Source organism: Pygocentrus nattereri, chromosome 14 (genome assembly GCF_015220715.1).
Source record: "Pygocentrus nattereri isolate fPygNat1 chromosome 14, fPygNat1.pri, whole genome shotgun sequence".
In the NCBI taxonomy this organism is placed as follows: Eukaryota; Metazoa; Chordata; class Actinopteri; order Characiformes; family Serrasalmidae; genus Pygocentrus; species Pygocentrus nattereri.
This window is the reverse complement of record NC_051224.1, coordinates 16,622,641-16,635,579: the sequence shown is the minus strand read 5'-3', so window position 1 is coordinate 16,635,579 and position 12,939 is coordinate 16,622,641. Positions and strand designations below refer to the sequence as shown.

The following is a 12,939-nucleotide window of genomic DNA, read 5'->3' as shown; positions in this document are numbered from 1 at the left end:
CAGTTAAATCACCCCCCCCACACACACTTCATCCCATTCTTCCTCTTTTCTTTCATTTTCTGAAAGCCGTTCTCAGTGGGAAAGCTTCAACATGGTAATGGGATAACAAGGAAGTATGTAGATGATTGACAACCATGGAAGTTGTGGAAAATAGACAGAATCCATAGAGATCAATCAGCTCATTTGGAAGACAATCAACAAGACTAAAGCTTAGCTCAACCCTTGGTAAGACATTGAAGGGCTCATATCATAGAGAAACAACATTTTCAAATCTAAATGAATAAATTTAGTATATGTACATTTTCAAAACATACCAATTGCACCTCAAGCCCATACAGTCCTTTAATGGGAACCCAGCTGCAAAAACAGCCCATTATACATTCACTAGTCCTGTGATGTCAAAAAAAAATGCATTTATAATGAAATCATAATCCAGTTTCTGCAGTTATTTGATTATTCAAAACTGTCATGTAAACAGCATACTCTGATTTCTTACTTCGGAGGAACGTCTAGAAATCTGATTAAAAATCTGATAAAGAGAGCTGGATTTTAGCTCAGTAATCAGAGTCCTCTGTGCATGTGGACTCTTATTCTGATTTCTTTTGGATTTCTCAGTCTGCGCATGTGTGAAAACTGATAGGGGTACTAGAAATAAGCCAGCAGCACTGCCATGACAGCAAAACACTTTTTGAGAGTGTCACTGAAACCAACTATCTGTTTGACCTGTTTTATTCTTTGATTACTCAAGTGCATGTAAACGTGTTGATTGGATTACTGACAAAATCTGATTTTCTGTAGTTATTGGGTTATTAAGTGCATGCAAACGCATACTATGTCCACCTTATCAGCAGCCTACTCTTGTTGAAGTTATAAGGAATGTTTTAAATGAGGCACAATACAGGGCAGCCAAATAGAATATAACTCATTTAAATATATATGAGTCTTAAAAAGGCAATGAGAAAAACATTTAAAAGATAAAGAGATGGCCATGTAAAAATGGCCATGTTTTTGGTATGCAAACATGTATGGATGGACCTCAGGGAAAATAAAATACAAGAAAAATCTACTACAGAGAACCTTTGAACAGAGCTGAGTCCTGTTTTCATGTTAATTGTTTTTTTTATTTAATTCAACTGAATAAAATTGAAAAGTTCAATTAGAACATCAGATAATACCAATTATGTCAAAGCACATGCAATCAGTCCACTCCTAATAACTGCCTACAACTGCAATTACAAGATTTTCCACCACAATTAATCAGCTGTTTGAGGTCACTGTTAGGGCTGCGTTCAGTGTAATCATACAGCAGTGACAGCAATGCTTTTACTCAGAATTGTGTTATACTCTCTCAACCCTTGCTCACTCATGGACGTATCTACCAAACATTGTTCATTTAAAGCAGAAAGCATCACTATTAGCGTCTGCTTTCCTGAGAGTATGATGGGTTTTATTCGTACTTCTACAACGCTGAACATCTGCGTATATCAGAAACACAGACAGAGTAATTATGAAGACATTGTAAATAACAACAACCATTTTATAGTACCTGTGTACTGAAAATTAGAACTAGGCCTTCACTTTAGACCATTAGTGTCAAAAACAGGGAACAAACATCCGTAAATCATTTCTGCTAGCGCTCCCATGGGATCCTAGCCATATGTTAATGTTGCATTAATGGCAATTTTATATTGGCAAATATGTTTTATAGCCTCTCTAGATAAGAAAGGGAAGCTTTTGAAGCATTTCAAAGATTTTGCATGTTTTATTTGTAGCTGACATGTCATCAGTGATTAAGGGAAGTTAAAATACTTGCTTCTTCGGCAACAATGCTACAACCAGCATGTTCTCCTTTCCAATTTTCCACTCGGAATATTCAGTTCAGTGGAAAGTCTGTTTGTGTTTTGGCTTGTGATCCCACTCACTTCCCACTTCCCACAATTTTGACACCCAGGGTTGCCAGATATGAAGCAAATTTGCCGGTCAATGCAGCATGCTGCAACCATGAAAGCAATGGATCAATAGAGATAACATTAGAGCTCCATGACCACTGATGTACTAAAATGTGTGCAAATACTGACTTTAAGATGGATGATAAGTTGACTAATTTTCTCCTGAACAGGTAGGCATGGAGCTTCTGTTAAGGCTACCTAACATTAACTAGTTTATTATAGCTACTAAATGGCAGTAATAAAAACAAAGATAAAGAAATGGGATAAAGAAATGGCCATGTCAACATGAATTTCCACTGTTTTTGGTACATAAACCTACACAAGTGTAAAAAGTTGACCTCAGTGAAAAAAATTAAATACAAGCAAAATCTAATGCTCTCTGTATTTGAGCACGGCTGAGAACTGATTTTATGTTAGCTGCATAGTTTTGTCAATTAGAACATCAGATAAAACCAGTTATGTCCAACAGCATGCGATCAGTCCACTTCTAATAACAGAAATGTTGCAAATGTACACATTAGCTGATTAGCTTACATGCATTATGATGCATTGTCGCTTGCCACTGTCAAAGGTTAATGCTACACTTGTCTTGTGCTTCTGTATACAGGTTCAGTGTCCTAAACCTGCCAACCCGCATGAGCTTCAAGTCCGGGGAGGAGGCACTGGGGGCGGACAACTCTCTCCAATATTTTGAATTTAGGCTGCAGTTTTAAATGCTGTCTGTCAGAATGACATACTTTTCCTTTAGCATGCCATCACTGTCGAAACAAAACCTTGTATCTCCAAAATCATGAAAGTTTATGCAGATTATGCAAAACATTAAAAAAATATTGACACAAGGTTTTTGTGCAACAGTGATCTATTATACCTAGTGTTTCGTTGTTTTTCTCACTGAAACGTTCTTGTAAGGTTCTGCCTCTAAACAAAGTCAGTAATGTGTCTATGACTTCCAGACGGCCTAGAGTGACATTTTGTCTCACAAAATTGGTCCCACCTTTTTTTTAACCAAAACATGATTCTGTGATTCCACTGTGGCTTCCGAATCATACTGGTAGTTATTGTGGCACATCAGGGCTTCAGTGCAGCTCCTGAAGTCCAGGCTAATAAGAAATATTGCTTGGCTCTATCCACCTAGATACCACAGAGGAAGAAATCATAGTTGGATAATATCTGTTGGTGACAATTTAAATCTTTTGTTTCCAAAAAATTAACAATGAAGTAACAGTATTATTACAATACTTGCAGAGTTTTCATACAACAAGTACTATTGGCCTTTTTATTTCACAAAAAACATTTAGAGAATTTCTGGTTTCTCATGGCTTTTTAACCCCTTTTCACAGCTGTTAAATACTATTTGGAGGTCCTTTGGCTGAACCATGCATTGTTTTCTTTAATAATGTTGATGAAATATATTTTGATAGTTATGTGTACAATTTACAAAATCAGAAATGAGCTGGGTTTCATAAGTGAGTAGGCAATGTTTCATAGTTTCATAGTTTTTAAATGCTATTGTTTATTGTGTCAGTTGTTTTAACAGCAGGGGGTTCTCAGGGGAGTCTCCCCTTTCACCCCTCATTGCTCACTAACAGCTCAACACAGTCACATTTCACTCACAAAGACTCTTCTAGTTGATCTGATAAGGGGAAATATTCTGCCATCTTACCCACCCTTACACCCTTACATATGCAGGCAGAGTCCTGGCTGAGACTGTTCCGCCCGTCCTCTTACTCAATATTTCCCCAGTCATCTGCAAGAGCACATAGTTCAAACACACAATGAGAGGGATGATAAACAGATGTCATATAAGCCTTTAATTTCTTTAACTCTCTGAGTTGTATTTAATGTTTTTTTTCTAAGTTTTATTACTACTACACCCCCAAACCACACACATAATTACAAATAAAAGACAAGAATCACCCGCTGCTCAACATTTCAGCATTTCCAGTATTTTATCATTTCAGTAATCACTCACGCCCCGTCATGCTGATGGATGCATTTAATTCTCTTTTGTGCAGAATATAAAGAAGTCCCATCTACCAATGAGATGCTTCATTTCTTTATGCGATCCCTCCATTATTCAGCAGAGGCTCTGAGATAAAGGAAATGAAAGCAGTGAGATGTCTTTAGCAGTTGGCAATTATAAATATAGTTTAATAAAAAGCCCACAGAGATGGAGTAGAGCTGTCACTGAGCAGTCTATCTCCACATAGACTTCATCTAATACTTGATGGGATATGTGAAGCGGCAGTAGGAGAGGAGAAGAACTTCTCTACATTATACATCAGCCTGTAGAGAGTCTTTCACTGTGTGTGCATCTGTCAATATGTGCACTGTGTAATAATGTAATGTGTCTATTTGTGGAGATCCAGTGTTCATTTCCTATGGTATTGATCAGGAGTGATGAACTCAACCACTTAAAGGGCCATATTAAAAATTCTCAAACAAACACACACACGGTTATGTATGCATGTATGTATGTATGTATGTATGCAGTCACATATTCTTATTCTGTGACAACCTCTTAACAGTATGTGGGGTGTTTTTAAAGTTATATGCATTTTTGGACTCTTTATTTAGAAAATAAGGTTTTATCTCCAAAGTCAAACTCTAACTTAGTTCTATACATATCTATGTGCGAGCCAATCAGCACGTCACATACACCCAAGAGGATCAATTTGCTTCTTTGTCATGTCGCTGCTCTTCGCAGTAACTGCAGGAAAAATGTATAAAGAATAAAAACATGTTGCTGAAACTCTGCCTGTCATCTTGCAGTTCTTTAAAAAGTCACATTGCTTTAATTTTATAAACATTAAGACTTAAATGTAATTAAATAGTATACATTTGAATTGATGGAGTCTTATTTACAACATAAAATTCCATTTGTTCATCCATCTTTTCTTTTTCTTCTTTCTCCCAAAACAAGACATTTTGGCTTATTAGAGTCATATTTCTGATATAAAACAAAACCTTATACTGCCTTTACACTGACCTGGTACACTGACTTGCTGCACCAGTTAATTACAGTAGCTGCTTGCTGTCAAACTCAATTAAAACTTCTTGTGCCTATCTAAAATTGACCTCTGCACTGGACAAAATATTTAGCCCCAAACTTAATCTGCAATGCACGTTTAAATAAGAAAAATATGATTTGTCCTAAGATGAGAAATAAATGTCATAAAACTGACATAAATCATACCAATAAATGTCACAAAAAGTCATAGTATAGCAGTTCATGCTAGGAATTGTAGTGCAGCACATTGTAAAACAGGCTAATATTATTAGAAAATGACAGTAATTTTGCAGGCTGGATAAGATTGTGCCTTGTGTTTGATGTATGGGGCACAGATAGACAATTAGGATAAAACTGCTGATATATTGTGTCTATTGTAACAAAACCTTCTTTCCTTATATATACAATGTTGTGTTCCTTGTAATTTTGACCGGTTCTATTGATCCATCCATAATGAAATGTTCACACATTGTAACGGGCACCTACCACATGCAGTACTGCGCAAAAGTCTTAGTCACCTTAGCACACTGTTTGATTTAGGGTGTTTTTGGTGATGTTTCTGTCCATCCTTCCACTGTGAGAAAACAACTCAACCCTATAAGTCTGAAAGGATGTGTAGCTGTTAAGAAGCCTTTACTGAAAAATAAATAGAAAAAAAGAAAAATTGTCACTCAAATAAAGAAGCTGCTGGTGTTCTCAAAACAATGGACTGACCCCCTCAGAGCCCAGAGCACAACATCACTGAATGTGTTTGGGATTACTTGGTTTGTGAGAAGCATTAAACACAACCAACTTGTAAGACCAAACTATGGGAAAATAACTTTTGAGGTCTCCTGAAAAGATGGGATGCTGTAATAAAGCTAAATACGGAAAAATCTGATATTATATTAAGCTGTTGTGGCTTCTGTGTAAATATTTGTTAAATATACACTAATTAATGATTTAAAATTAATAATTAACAGCCAGATAAATATGGACATGTATGCATATCAAACTCCCCATCCCCTAATGTTTCAACACTAAAGTATAGAGTAAATAAAATTAAATACAACATAAAATAATTATGCCCTGCGATGACCCTGAGGGAGAAGTGGCTTAGAAAACGGATGGATGGATGGATGGATGGATAAAATAATTATTTAAGATTTAATATAAAATATAAACCTTATAATAGCAATGATGTGTGAAGCAATGTTAGCAGAAGAAAAACAACCTGGTGAGAGAGAAAAACAGTCAAACAGAGAATCAGACAGAGTCTCTCATTCAAAGTCACCCAGTCCTTGATTAACTGTAAGGATTGTGACAGAGAAAGAGAGAGAGAGAGAGAGAGAGAGAGAGAGAGAGAGAGAGAGAGAGAGAGAGAGAGAGAGAGAGAGAGAGATAGAGAGAGAAAGAGAGAGAGAGAGAGGGGGAGGGGTGGTATTGGAATGACATCATCATGCACTTTATCAGCAGCAGTTCCTATTACAGCTTTACTGAAATTCCTCTGGCCTTGAAAACAGCTGCTGACCACCACAACACCCTGCTATCCTGTCTTATAGGCTGCTAAAGTCGTCCCAAAGCCTTTTACTGGAATACAAAGTGCACCTGGAGTTTTTCTCTTAACCCTTTAAACAATAATGAGCATCCAAAGGCCAAACAAGGCCAAAAATTGAATGAACTGAACAAAACTAAATCCCTTAGAGCCTTTAAAATATTCCAAAATACTTTATTATAGTGGATAAATCAAGAAGACCAAATGAGTGTCTTACTCTTAGCGCAGCTTTTGATACCGTTGACCACAAGATTTTAATCCAGCGTCTTGAATGCTGGGTCGGCCTCTCAGGCACAGTTTTAGAATGGGTTAAATCATATTTAAGTAATAGGCAGTTCATGGTTTCACTTGGAAATTATACATCAAAAAGATTTGACATTTCTTGTGGAATCCCTCAAGGTTCAGTCTTAGGGCCTTTGCTGTTCTTTTTGTACATGCTACCTCTAGGTGATTAGGTCATTAGGAAGCATAATGTAAATTTTCATTTCTATGCAGTTGACATTCAGTTATACATTTCTATTTCCTTCTGATGATCAAGACTCTGTAGACAGAGTAACCAGCTATGTGGCAGATATTTCAGATATGTCGGTGTCACAAAATTTTCTACAATTAAATTATGAAAAAACTTAATTATTGATTGTTAGTACAGAAACTCAGAGAAAAATGATTTATGAGAAACTTGGTTCTTTAGCTTCATATACCAAACCTGAAGTAGGAAACCTGGAGGTGATCGTAGACTCTGAGTTCTGTTTCATCCCACATGTAAACACAGCTTTTTTATCATTTGAGAAATATTGATAACGTTTGGCCTTTTCTCTCTCAGAGCGATGCAGAGAAACTTGTTCATGCATTTGTTAAAGCAGAGTTGATCACTGTAATGATTTTCTTACTGGACTTATTAAGAAAAAACTACATCCCTTACAACTTGTACAAAATACGGCAGCATCTTAACAAAACAACACAGAGAGATCAGATCACTCCTGCCTTAAAAGAACTGCACTGACTAGCTGTATTATTCAGGATAGATTTTAAGTTTCTGCTATTAGTTTTTAAAGCTCAAAATGCAAAAAGCAAAAAGCAAAGCAAAATTTATATATATAGCGCTTTTTACAACAAATGTTGTCACAAATCAGCTTTACAGAACAATCAGTATTACAGAAAAAAAAGAAAAGAAAATCCAGGTCCAAGCCCCCATGAGCAAGCCAGCGGCGACGGTGGCAAGGAAAAACTCCCTAAAGAGGAAGAAACCTTGAGAGGAACCAAGACTCAGAAGGGGAACCCATCCTCCTACGGTCAAAACCGGATAGCAAACAGTATTAGTAAAAGGATTATAGCACAAAGTGGGGAAAAGAAAAGCAGTGATTAACTTGATTAATTTATGATTATGCAGCAGGAGCAGCATCTGAGGGAGAGGATTGCACAGCCCTGTAAAGCAAGAAGCTCAGTGGTGGTCAAGCCAGTCCAGAAGGCTGGTGAGCAGTGGCACCCGATCAAGGCAGAAGAGGCAACAGCATCAGACACAGGATGGGCAGCTATTCAGCTCGGCAAAGAAAGGAAAGAAAAACGCAGTCAGTTCTGTAAAGAGTGGCTGACCACAGATTACAGTGTTAAGAGAGCAGCAGATACTCTGTCAGTCGTGGGCTGGAGGTTAGGGAACTGGCCCTGTGTCCGGAAGGTTGCCATTTCGATCCCCAGCATCGACGGTCCATGACTGAGGTGTCCTTGAGCAAGACACCTAACCCCCAATTGCTCCCCGGGCGCCGTGGATAGGGCTGCCCACCGCTCCGGGCAGGTGTGCTCACTGCCCCCTAGTGTGTGTGTGTGGTGTTTCATTTCATGGATGGGTTAAATGCGGAGGTGGAATTTCCCCGGTTGTGGGATTAAAAAAGTTTAACTTAACTTGATCTGATAGGGAAGACTAATCACCAAGGGCTTGACTATACAAGTAAGTTTTTAGTCTAGACTTAACAACTGAGGCTGTGTCTGATGATCTTAAAGCACATCTTACATCACAGTGTGTCTGTTTATGTTCCTGCACATGATCTTATCTGCACATAGTGGCCTTCTACAAATACCCTCTGTAAAATACAGAAAGCATTGCGAGTTCAGTTATTCTGCTTCTAAACTGTGGAACTATTCACTTTTAAGAAGCATCTAAAAACATATCACTTTAATTTAGCATTTAATTAAAACAATGTCTCATGGTATTTATCTTATAATTTAATGTGTCATTTTCTTCTGATTCTAAATAACTACTTTTAATTTCTTATATAACTATGTTTTATCTCCTGTCTGTAAAGCACTTTGAGCATGAAAAGTGTCATATAAATAAATATATATATATATATTATTATTATTATTATTATCATTGTAAAAAATAATCACATACATAAGTAGATTTAACAATCACTTGAGAACGCAGTCATGCCTTATTATCAGTGGTGGACATTAACTAAGTAAATGTAATTGGTTACTGTACTTAAGTAGTTTTTTCATGCATCTGTACTTTGCTGAAGTTTTTCCATTTTAGGCAGCTTTTTACTTTTTACTCCACTACATTTTGAAAAATCTGTCATTCCTTTCGGTTCTCTTTGTGTATAAAAATGTACCTTGTCAAAATGAAAGAAGCGCAAAGCAAGAACAACCATCAGGGCACAGCGTGAACTTTGTTTAAAGCTTGTTTTGACCTGTTGGTCATACCAACCCAGTGCAAGCACACGGTTCAACATCAGTGCAGCAGCATAAAATTTTGGGAGAGTCTATTCAACATAAATGATGAACTAACCTAACTTTGTGTAAATATACCACAGTATAGAAATATGCACACATATGCAGTTGTGACTGACGTGTATTTTTTCTGAATTTATACAAACAGTTTCATTTTATAGTAAATTTGTTTTTGCTAGTTTATGTTTATGAACCTAGAGAGATAAAGAAACTCAATTGTGAATCTGTGTTTAAAGCAAGTTTTTACTAAACATTTTAAACTGAAACTTTGCTTGTTTGTAAAAAGTGATTTTAGAGCCACTCGGTTCTCCCCGATGGAAATTGTTTGCCTTCAGTGTTTTGTGCTTATGATCATTTTAATAGATGTTAGCGTCACTAATTAATGACATTCTATTAAAAGACTGGCTTACTAAGAGTGACACTGGAGGATTTTCACCTAAATTAAGAGTCTTGTTATAAAAATGATAAAAGGACATTAGAGCCATAATTCATATTGTACTCAAGTGGAGGTCTAAAGGGAGGAACTTCTACATTTACTGGAGTAATATTTTACCTTGGGCATCTCTGCTTTAACTCAAGTACATGATTTATGTACTTCATCCACCACTGCTTATTATGTATGTGATTCAAAATGATATCACTGAAGTTGGAGGTAACTACAAAGTGAACAATCACGTTTATTATTGATTGTGCAGTTACTTTCACCAGACCCTGCTGCGCCACAACTGTACACTAGCTGAACAGGCTGTAGGCTGGAATGAGGTGCATTGGTTTATGCACATGCTTTACAAACAGCATAAAACAACAATATGCAGTTTCCACATAAAAGCAATTACCTTGATTTTGAAATCTGTCCCATCCTGACTTTGATGGACATCCTGAGCTATAGTGGTGTGTCAATTCACTTGTTTACTAATCTGCCTTGAAAGCAAAAGCAAAGAAAATGATACTGAATCGTTTTCATCAGCCAACGGTTTCATCAGACTCTTTACATGCTATGAATCTAATGAATCTTTATTTATTCACAAATGAAACTTGTTTAAAAAAATACTTGTGATATTTAAACAAAAATATGAGAGATTCTCCTCCAACTTGAGTCCACACACACACACACACACACACACACACACACACACACACACACACACACACACACACTCTCTTTATATTGTAAGGATAGCCTGTGTCAGGCAGTTTAGCCTATTTCAAGTGTGTTCCTTTGGAATCACGTTTGAAGCACTAGACATTACTGAATAATTTAATTGATTCAAAAATACCCCAAAAATGGGAGAAGCAGTTTAGTTCTTCATACTATACCAATACTTTTAATTAATTTAATCACAGAATCAAATTAGAATGCTCTTAGTTCACAACAATCGCTTCTGAATCAAACCAGGCTAATGGAATCGGTTTGGAACCAGGGAATCATGTTGATTTGAAACCAGTCAAACTGAACAAATGAAAACCAGTGAGATCAAATTGATTCTATTTCACAGGTCTTGAATTGGTTTGGGTTCAACAGATTCTGGTTGACACCATTGAACTGATTCAATTCAAAAGCCAGTGAAACTGAACAGATTCGAAACCATGAATCTCAAATTCAACTTTCAGTGATTCAAACCCCTGGTAGTATATATTAAGGTCTGTAGTTGCAAAAGGATAAAGAAGCTGTCTAGCAGGCTAAAGTATATTTCAAATAAATAATGAATTATTTTCATCTGAGTTTATTAACAGGATAACTCTGAAATCCAGGGGACACAGTTAAGTGTGTTTGTACATGGCCAGATGTCGGCCTTTTATGACAAACCCACAGAGACAGTAGGCTGTTCATTATCAGTGTAATAATGATGATAAGGATGATAAGTAATGAATGTGATGAACAGGTCTAAAGAGTTTAATAACCAACAACTTTACAGACATGTCCAATGCAGGCAGCGCTGTTCATGCTCCTCTCCCGGGTTCAGGTCAGATGAATCTTCAAGGTCTAAAACACCAATATTCAGAGTCATTTTAAACTTAGCTGAAAGATACAGAAAGGGCTGGAATCAATAAAGAGCCCTCAAGACTAAGCGAGCACTTTATAGCAAGAACACTCCCCGTAGAGGAGGGCTTCAATAAAAGTTCATAAAGTCAATAAAATCTAATTAGCTCGGCTACCACTCCAGGGCAAAGCACCTGGTCTTTTATTATGTGTTTGTAATTAGGGCTCAAAAAAGGGAAAAAAGTCATACTCACTGAGGCAGGCTGGGCACTGTGTCCACCATTCTTCACCACCAGATGGCGCTAGTTCATCTGCTGATTGATGGAGAACGAGTGCACTACGTTTTAGAGAGAGAGAGAGAGAGAGAGAGAGAGAGAGAGAGAGAGAGAGAGAGAGAGAGAGAGAGAGAGAGAGAGAGAAGGAGACAGAATATTGAAAAATGTTACTTTTTTCCAACACCTCCCTCTGCAGTGTTTGGGAGCTGGACGGTTTCATTTGTTTTCACATAAATAAATATATCCCACTTTGTTCTAAGCTACATTGTTAAAAATGCCCAAGATACAGAATACACTGTACATCCACCTGTAGACACCACTCTTACCTGAACACTTAGGTGAGTAGAGGAACCTCGACCCACCCTATAGTAAGGGGTACCTCAATGAAATAAAGAGAAAGAGGAAGAAATAGAGAGAGTGAAAGAGTCTAGACTACTGTGTGTTAAAGAGAGGGAGAGAGAGAGAGAAGAAAGAAAGAAAGAAAGAAAGAAAGAAAGAAAGAAAGAAAGAAAGAAAGAAAGAAAGAAGCACAGAAAAAATAGAGACTGAGAGAACTAGGGAGGAGTATACACAGAGAGAAACATTTATATTTGTATGTATATACACTATATTGCCAAAAATATTCACTCACCCATCCAAATCATTGAATTCAGGTGTTCCAATCACTTCCATGGCCACAGGTGTATAAAACCAAGCACCTAGGCCTGCAGACTGCTTCTACAAGCATTTGTGAAAGAATGGGTCACTCTCAGGAGCTCAGTGAATTTCAGCGTGGTACCGTGATAGGACGTCACCTGTGCAACAAGTCCAGTCGTGAAATTTCCTCACTACTAAATATTCCACAGTCAAGTGTCAGTGGTATTATCACAAAGTGGAAGTGATTGGGAATGATAGCAACTCAGCCACAGAGTGGTAGGCGCAATGCAAAGCGTTGAATGCAGTGGTGTAAAGCGCCACCACTGGACTCTAGAGCAGTGGAGACGTGTTCTTTGGAGTGACGAATGACACTTCTCCATTTGGCAATCCAATGGACGAGTCTGGGTTTGGCGGTTGCCAGGAGAACGGTACTTGTCTGACTGCATTGTGCCAAGTGTAAAGTTTGGTGGAGGGGGGATTATGGTGTGGGATTGTTTTTCAGGAGTTGGGCTCGGCCCCTTAGTTCCAGTGAAAGGAACTCAATGCTTCAGCAGACCAAGAGATTTTCGACAATTTCATACTCCCAACTTTGTGGGAACAGTTTGGGGACGGCCCCTTCCTGTTCCAACATGACAAAGCAAGGTTCATAAAGACATGGATGAGCGAGTTTGGTGTGGAAGAACTTGACTGGCCTGCACAAAGTCCTGACCTCAACCCGATAGAACACTTTTGGAATGAATTAGAGCAGAGACTGTGAGCCAGGCCTTCTCATCCAACATCAGTGTCTGACCTCACAAATGCGCTTCTGAAAGAATGGTCAAAAATTC

The 12,939-nt window shown here is 37.6% G+C and overlaps 1 long non-coding RNA gene across 1 annotated transcript; it reads right to left on the bottom strand.

Annotated features, from left to right (window-relative positions):
- Nucleotides 1-10,980: 10,980 nt before the first annotated feature.
- LOC119265108 lies at nucleotides 10,981-11,918 on the bottom strand. The gene is made up of 3 exons (XR_005131408.1): nucleotides 11,803-11,918; nucleotides 11,456-11,538; nucleotides 10,981-11,204 (listed from the first exon to the last, which is right to left on the bottom strand). It is a non-coding gene; the product is annotated as an uncharacterized LOC119265108 (long non-coding RNA).
- Between the last annotated feature and the right edge of the window lie 1,021 nt (nucleotides 11,919-12,939).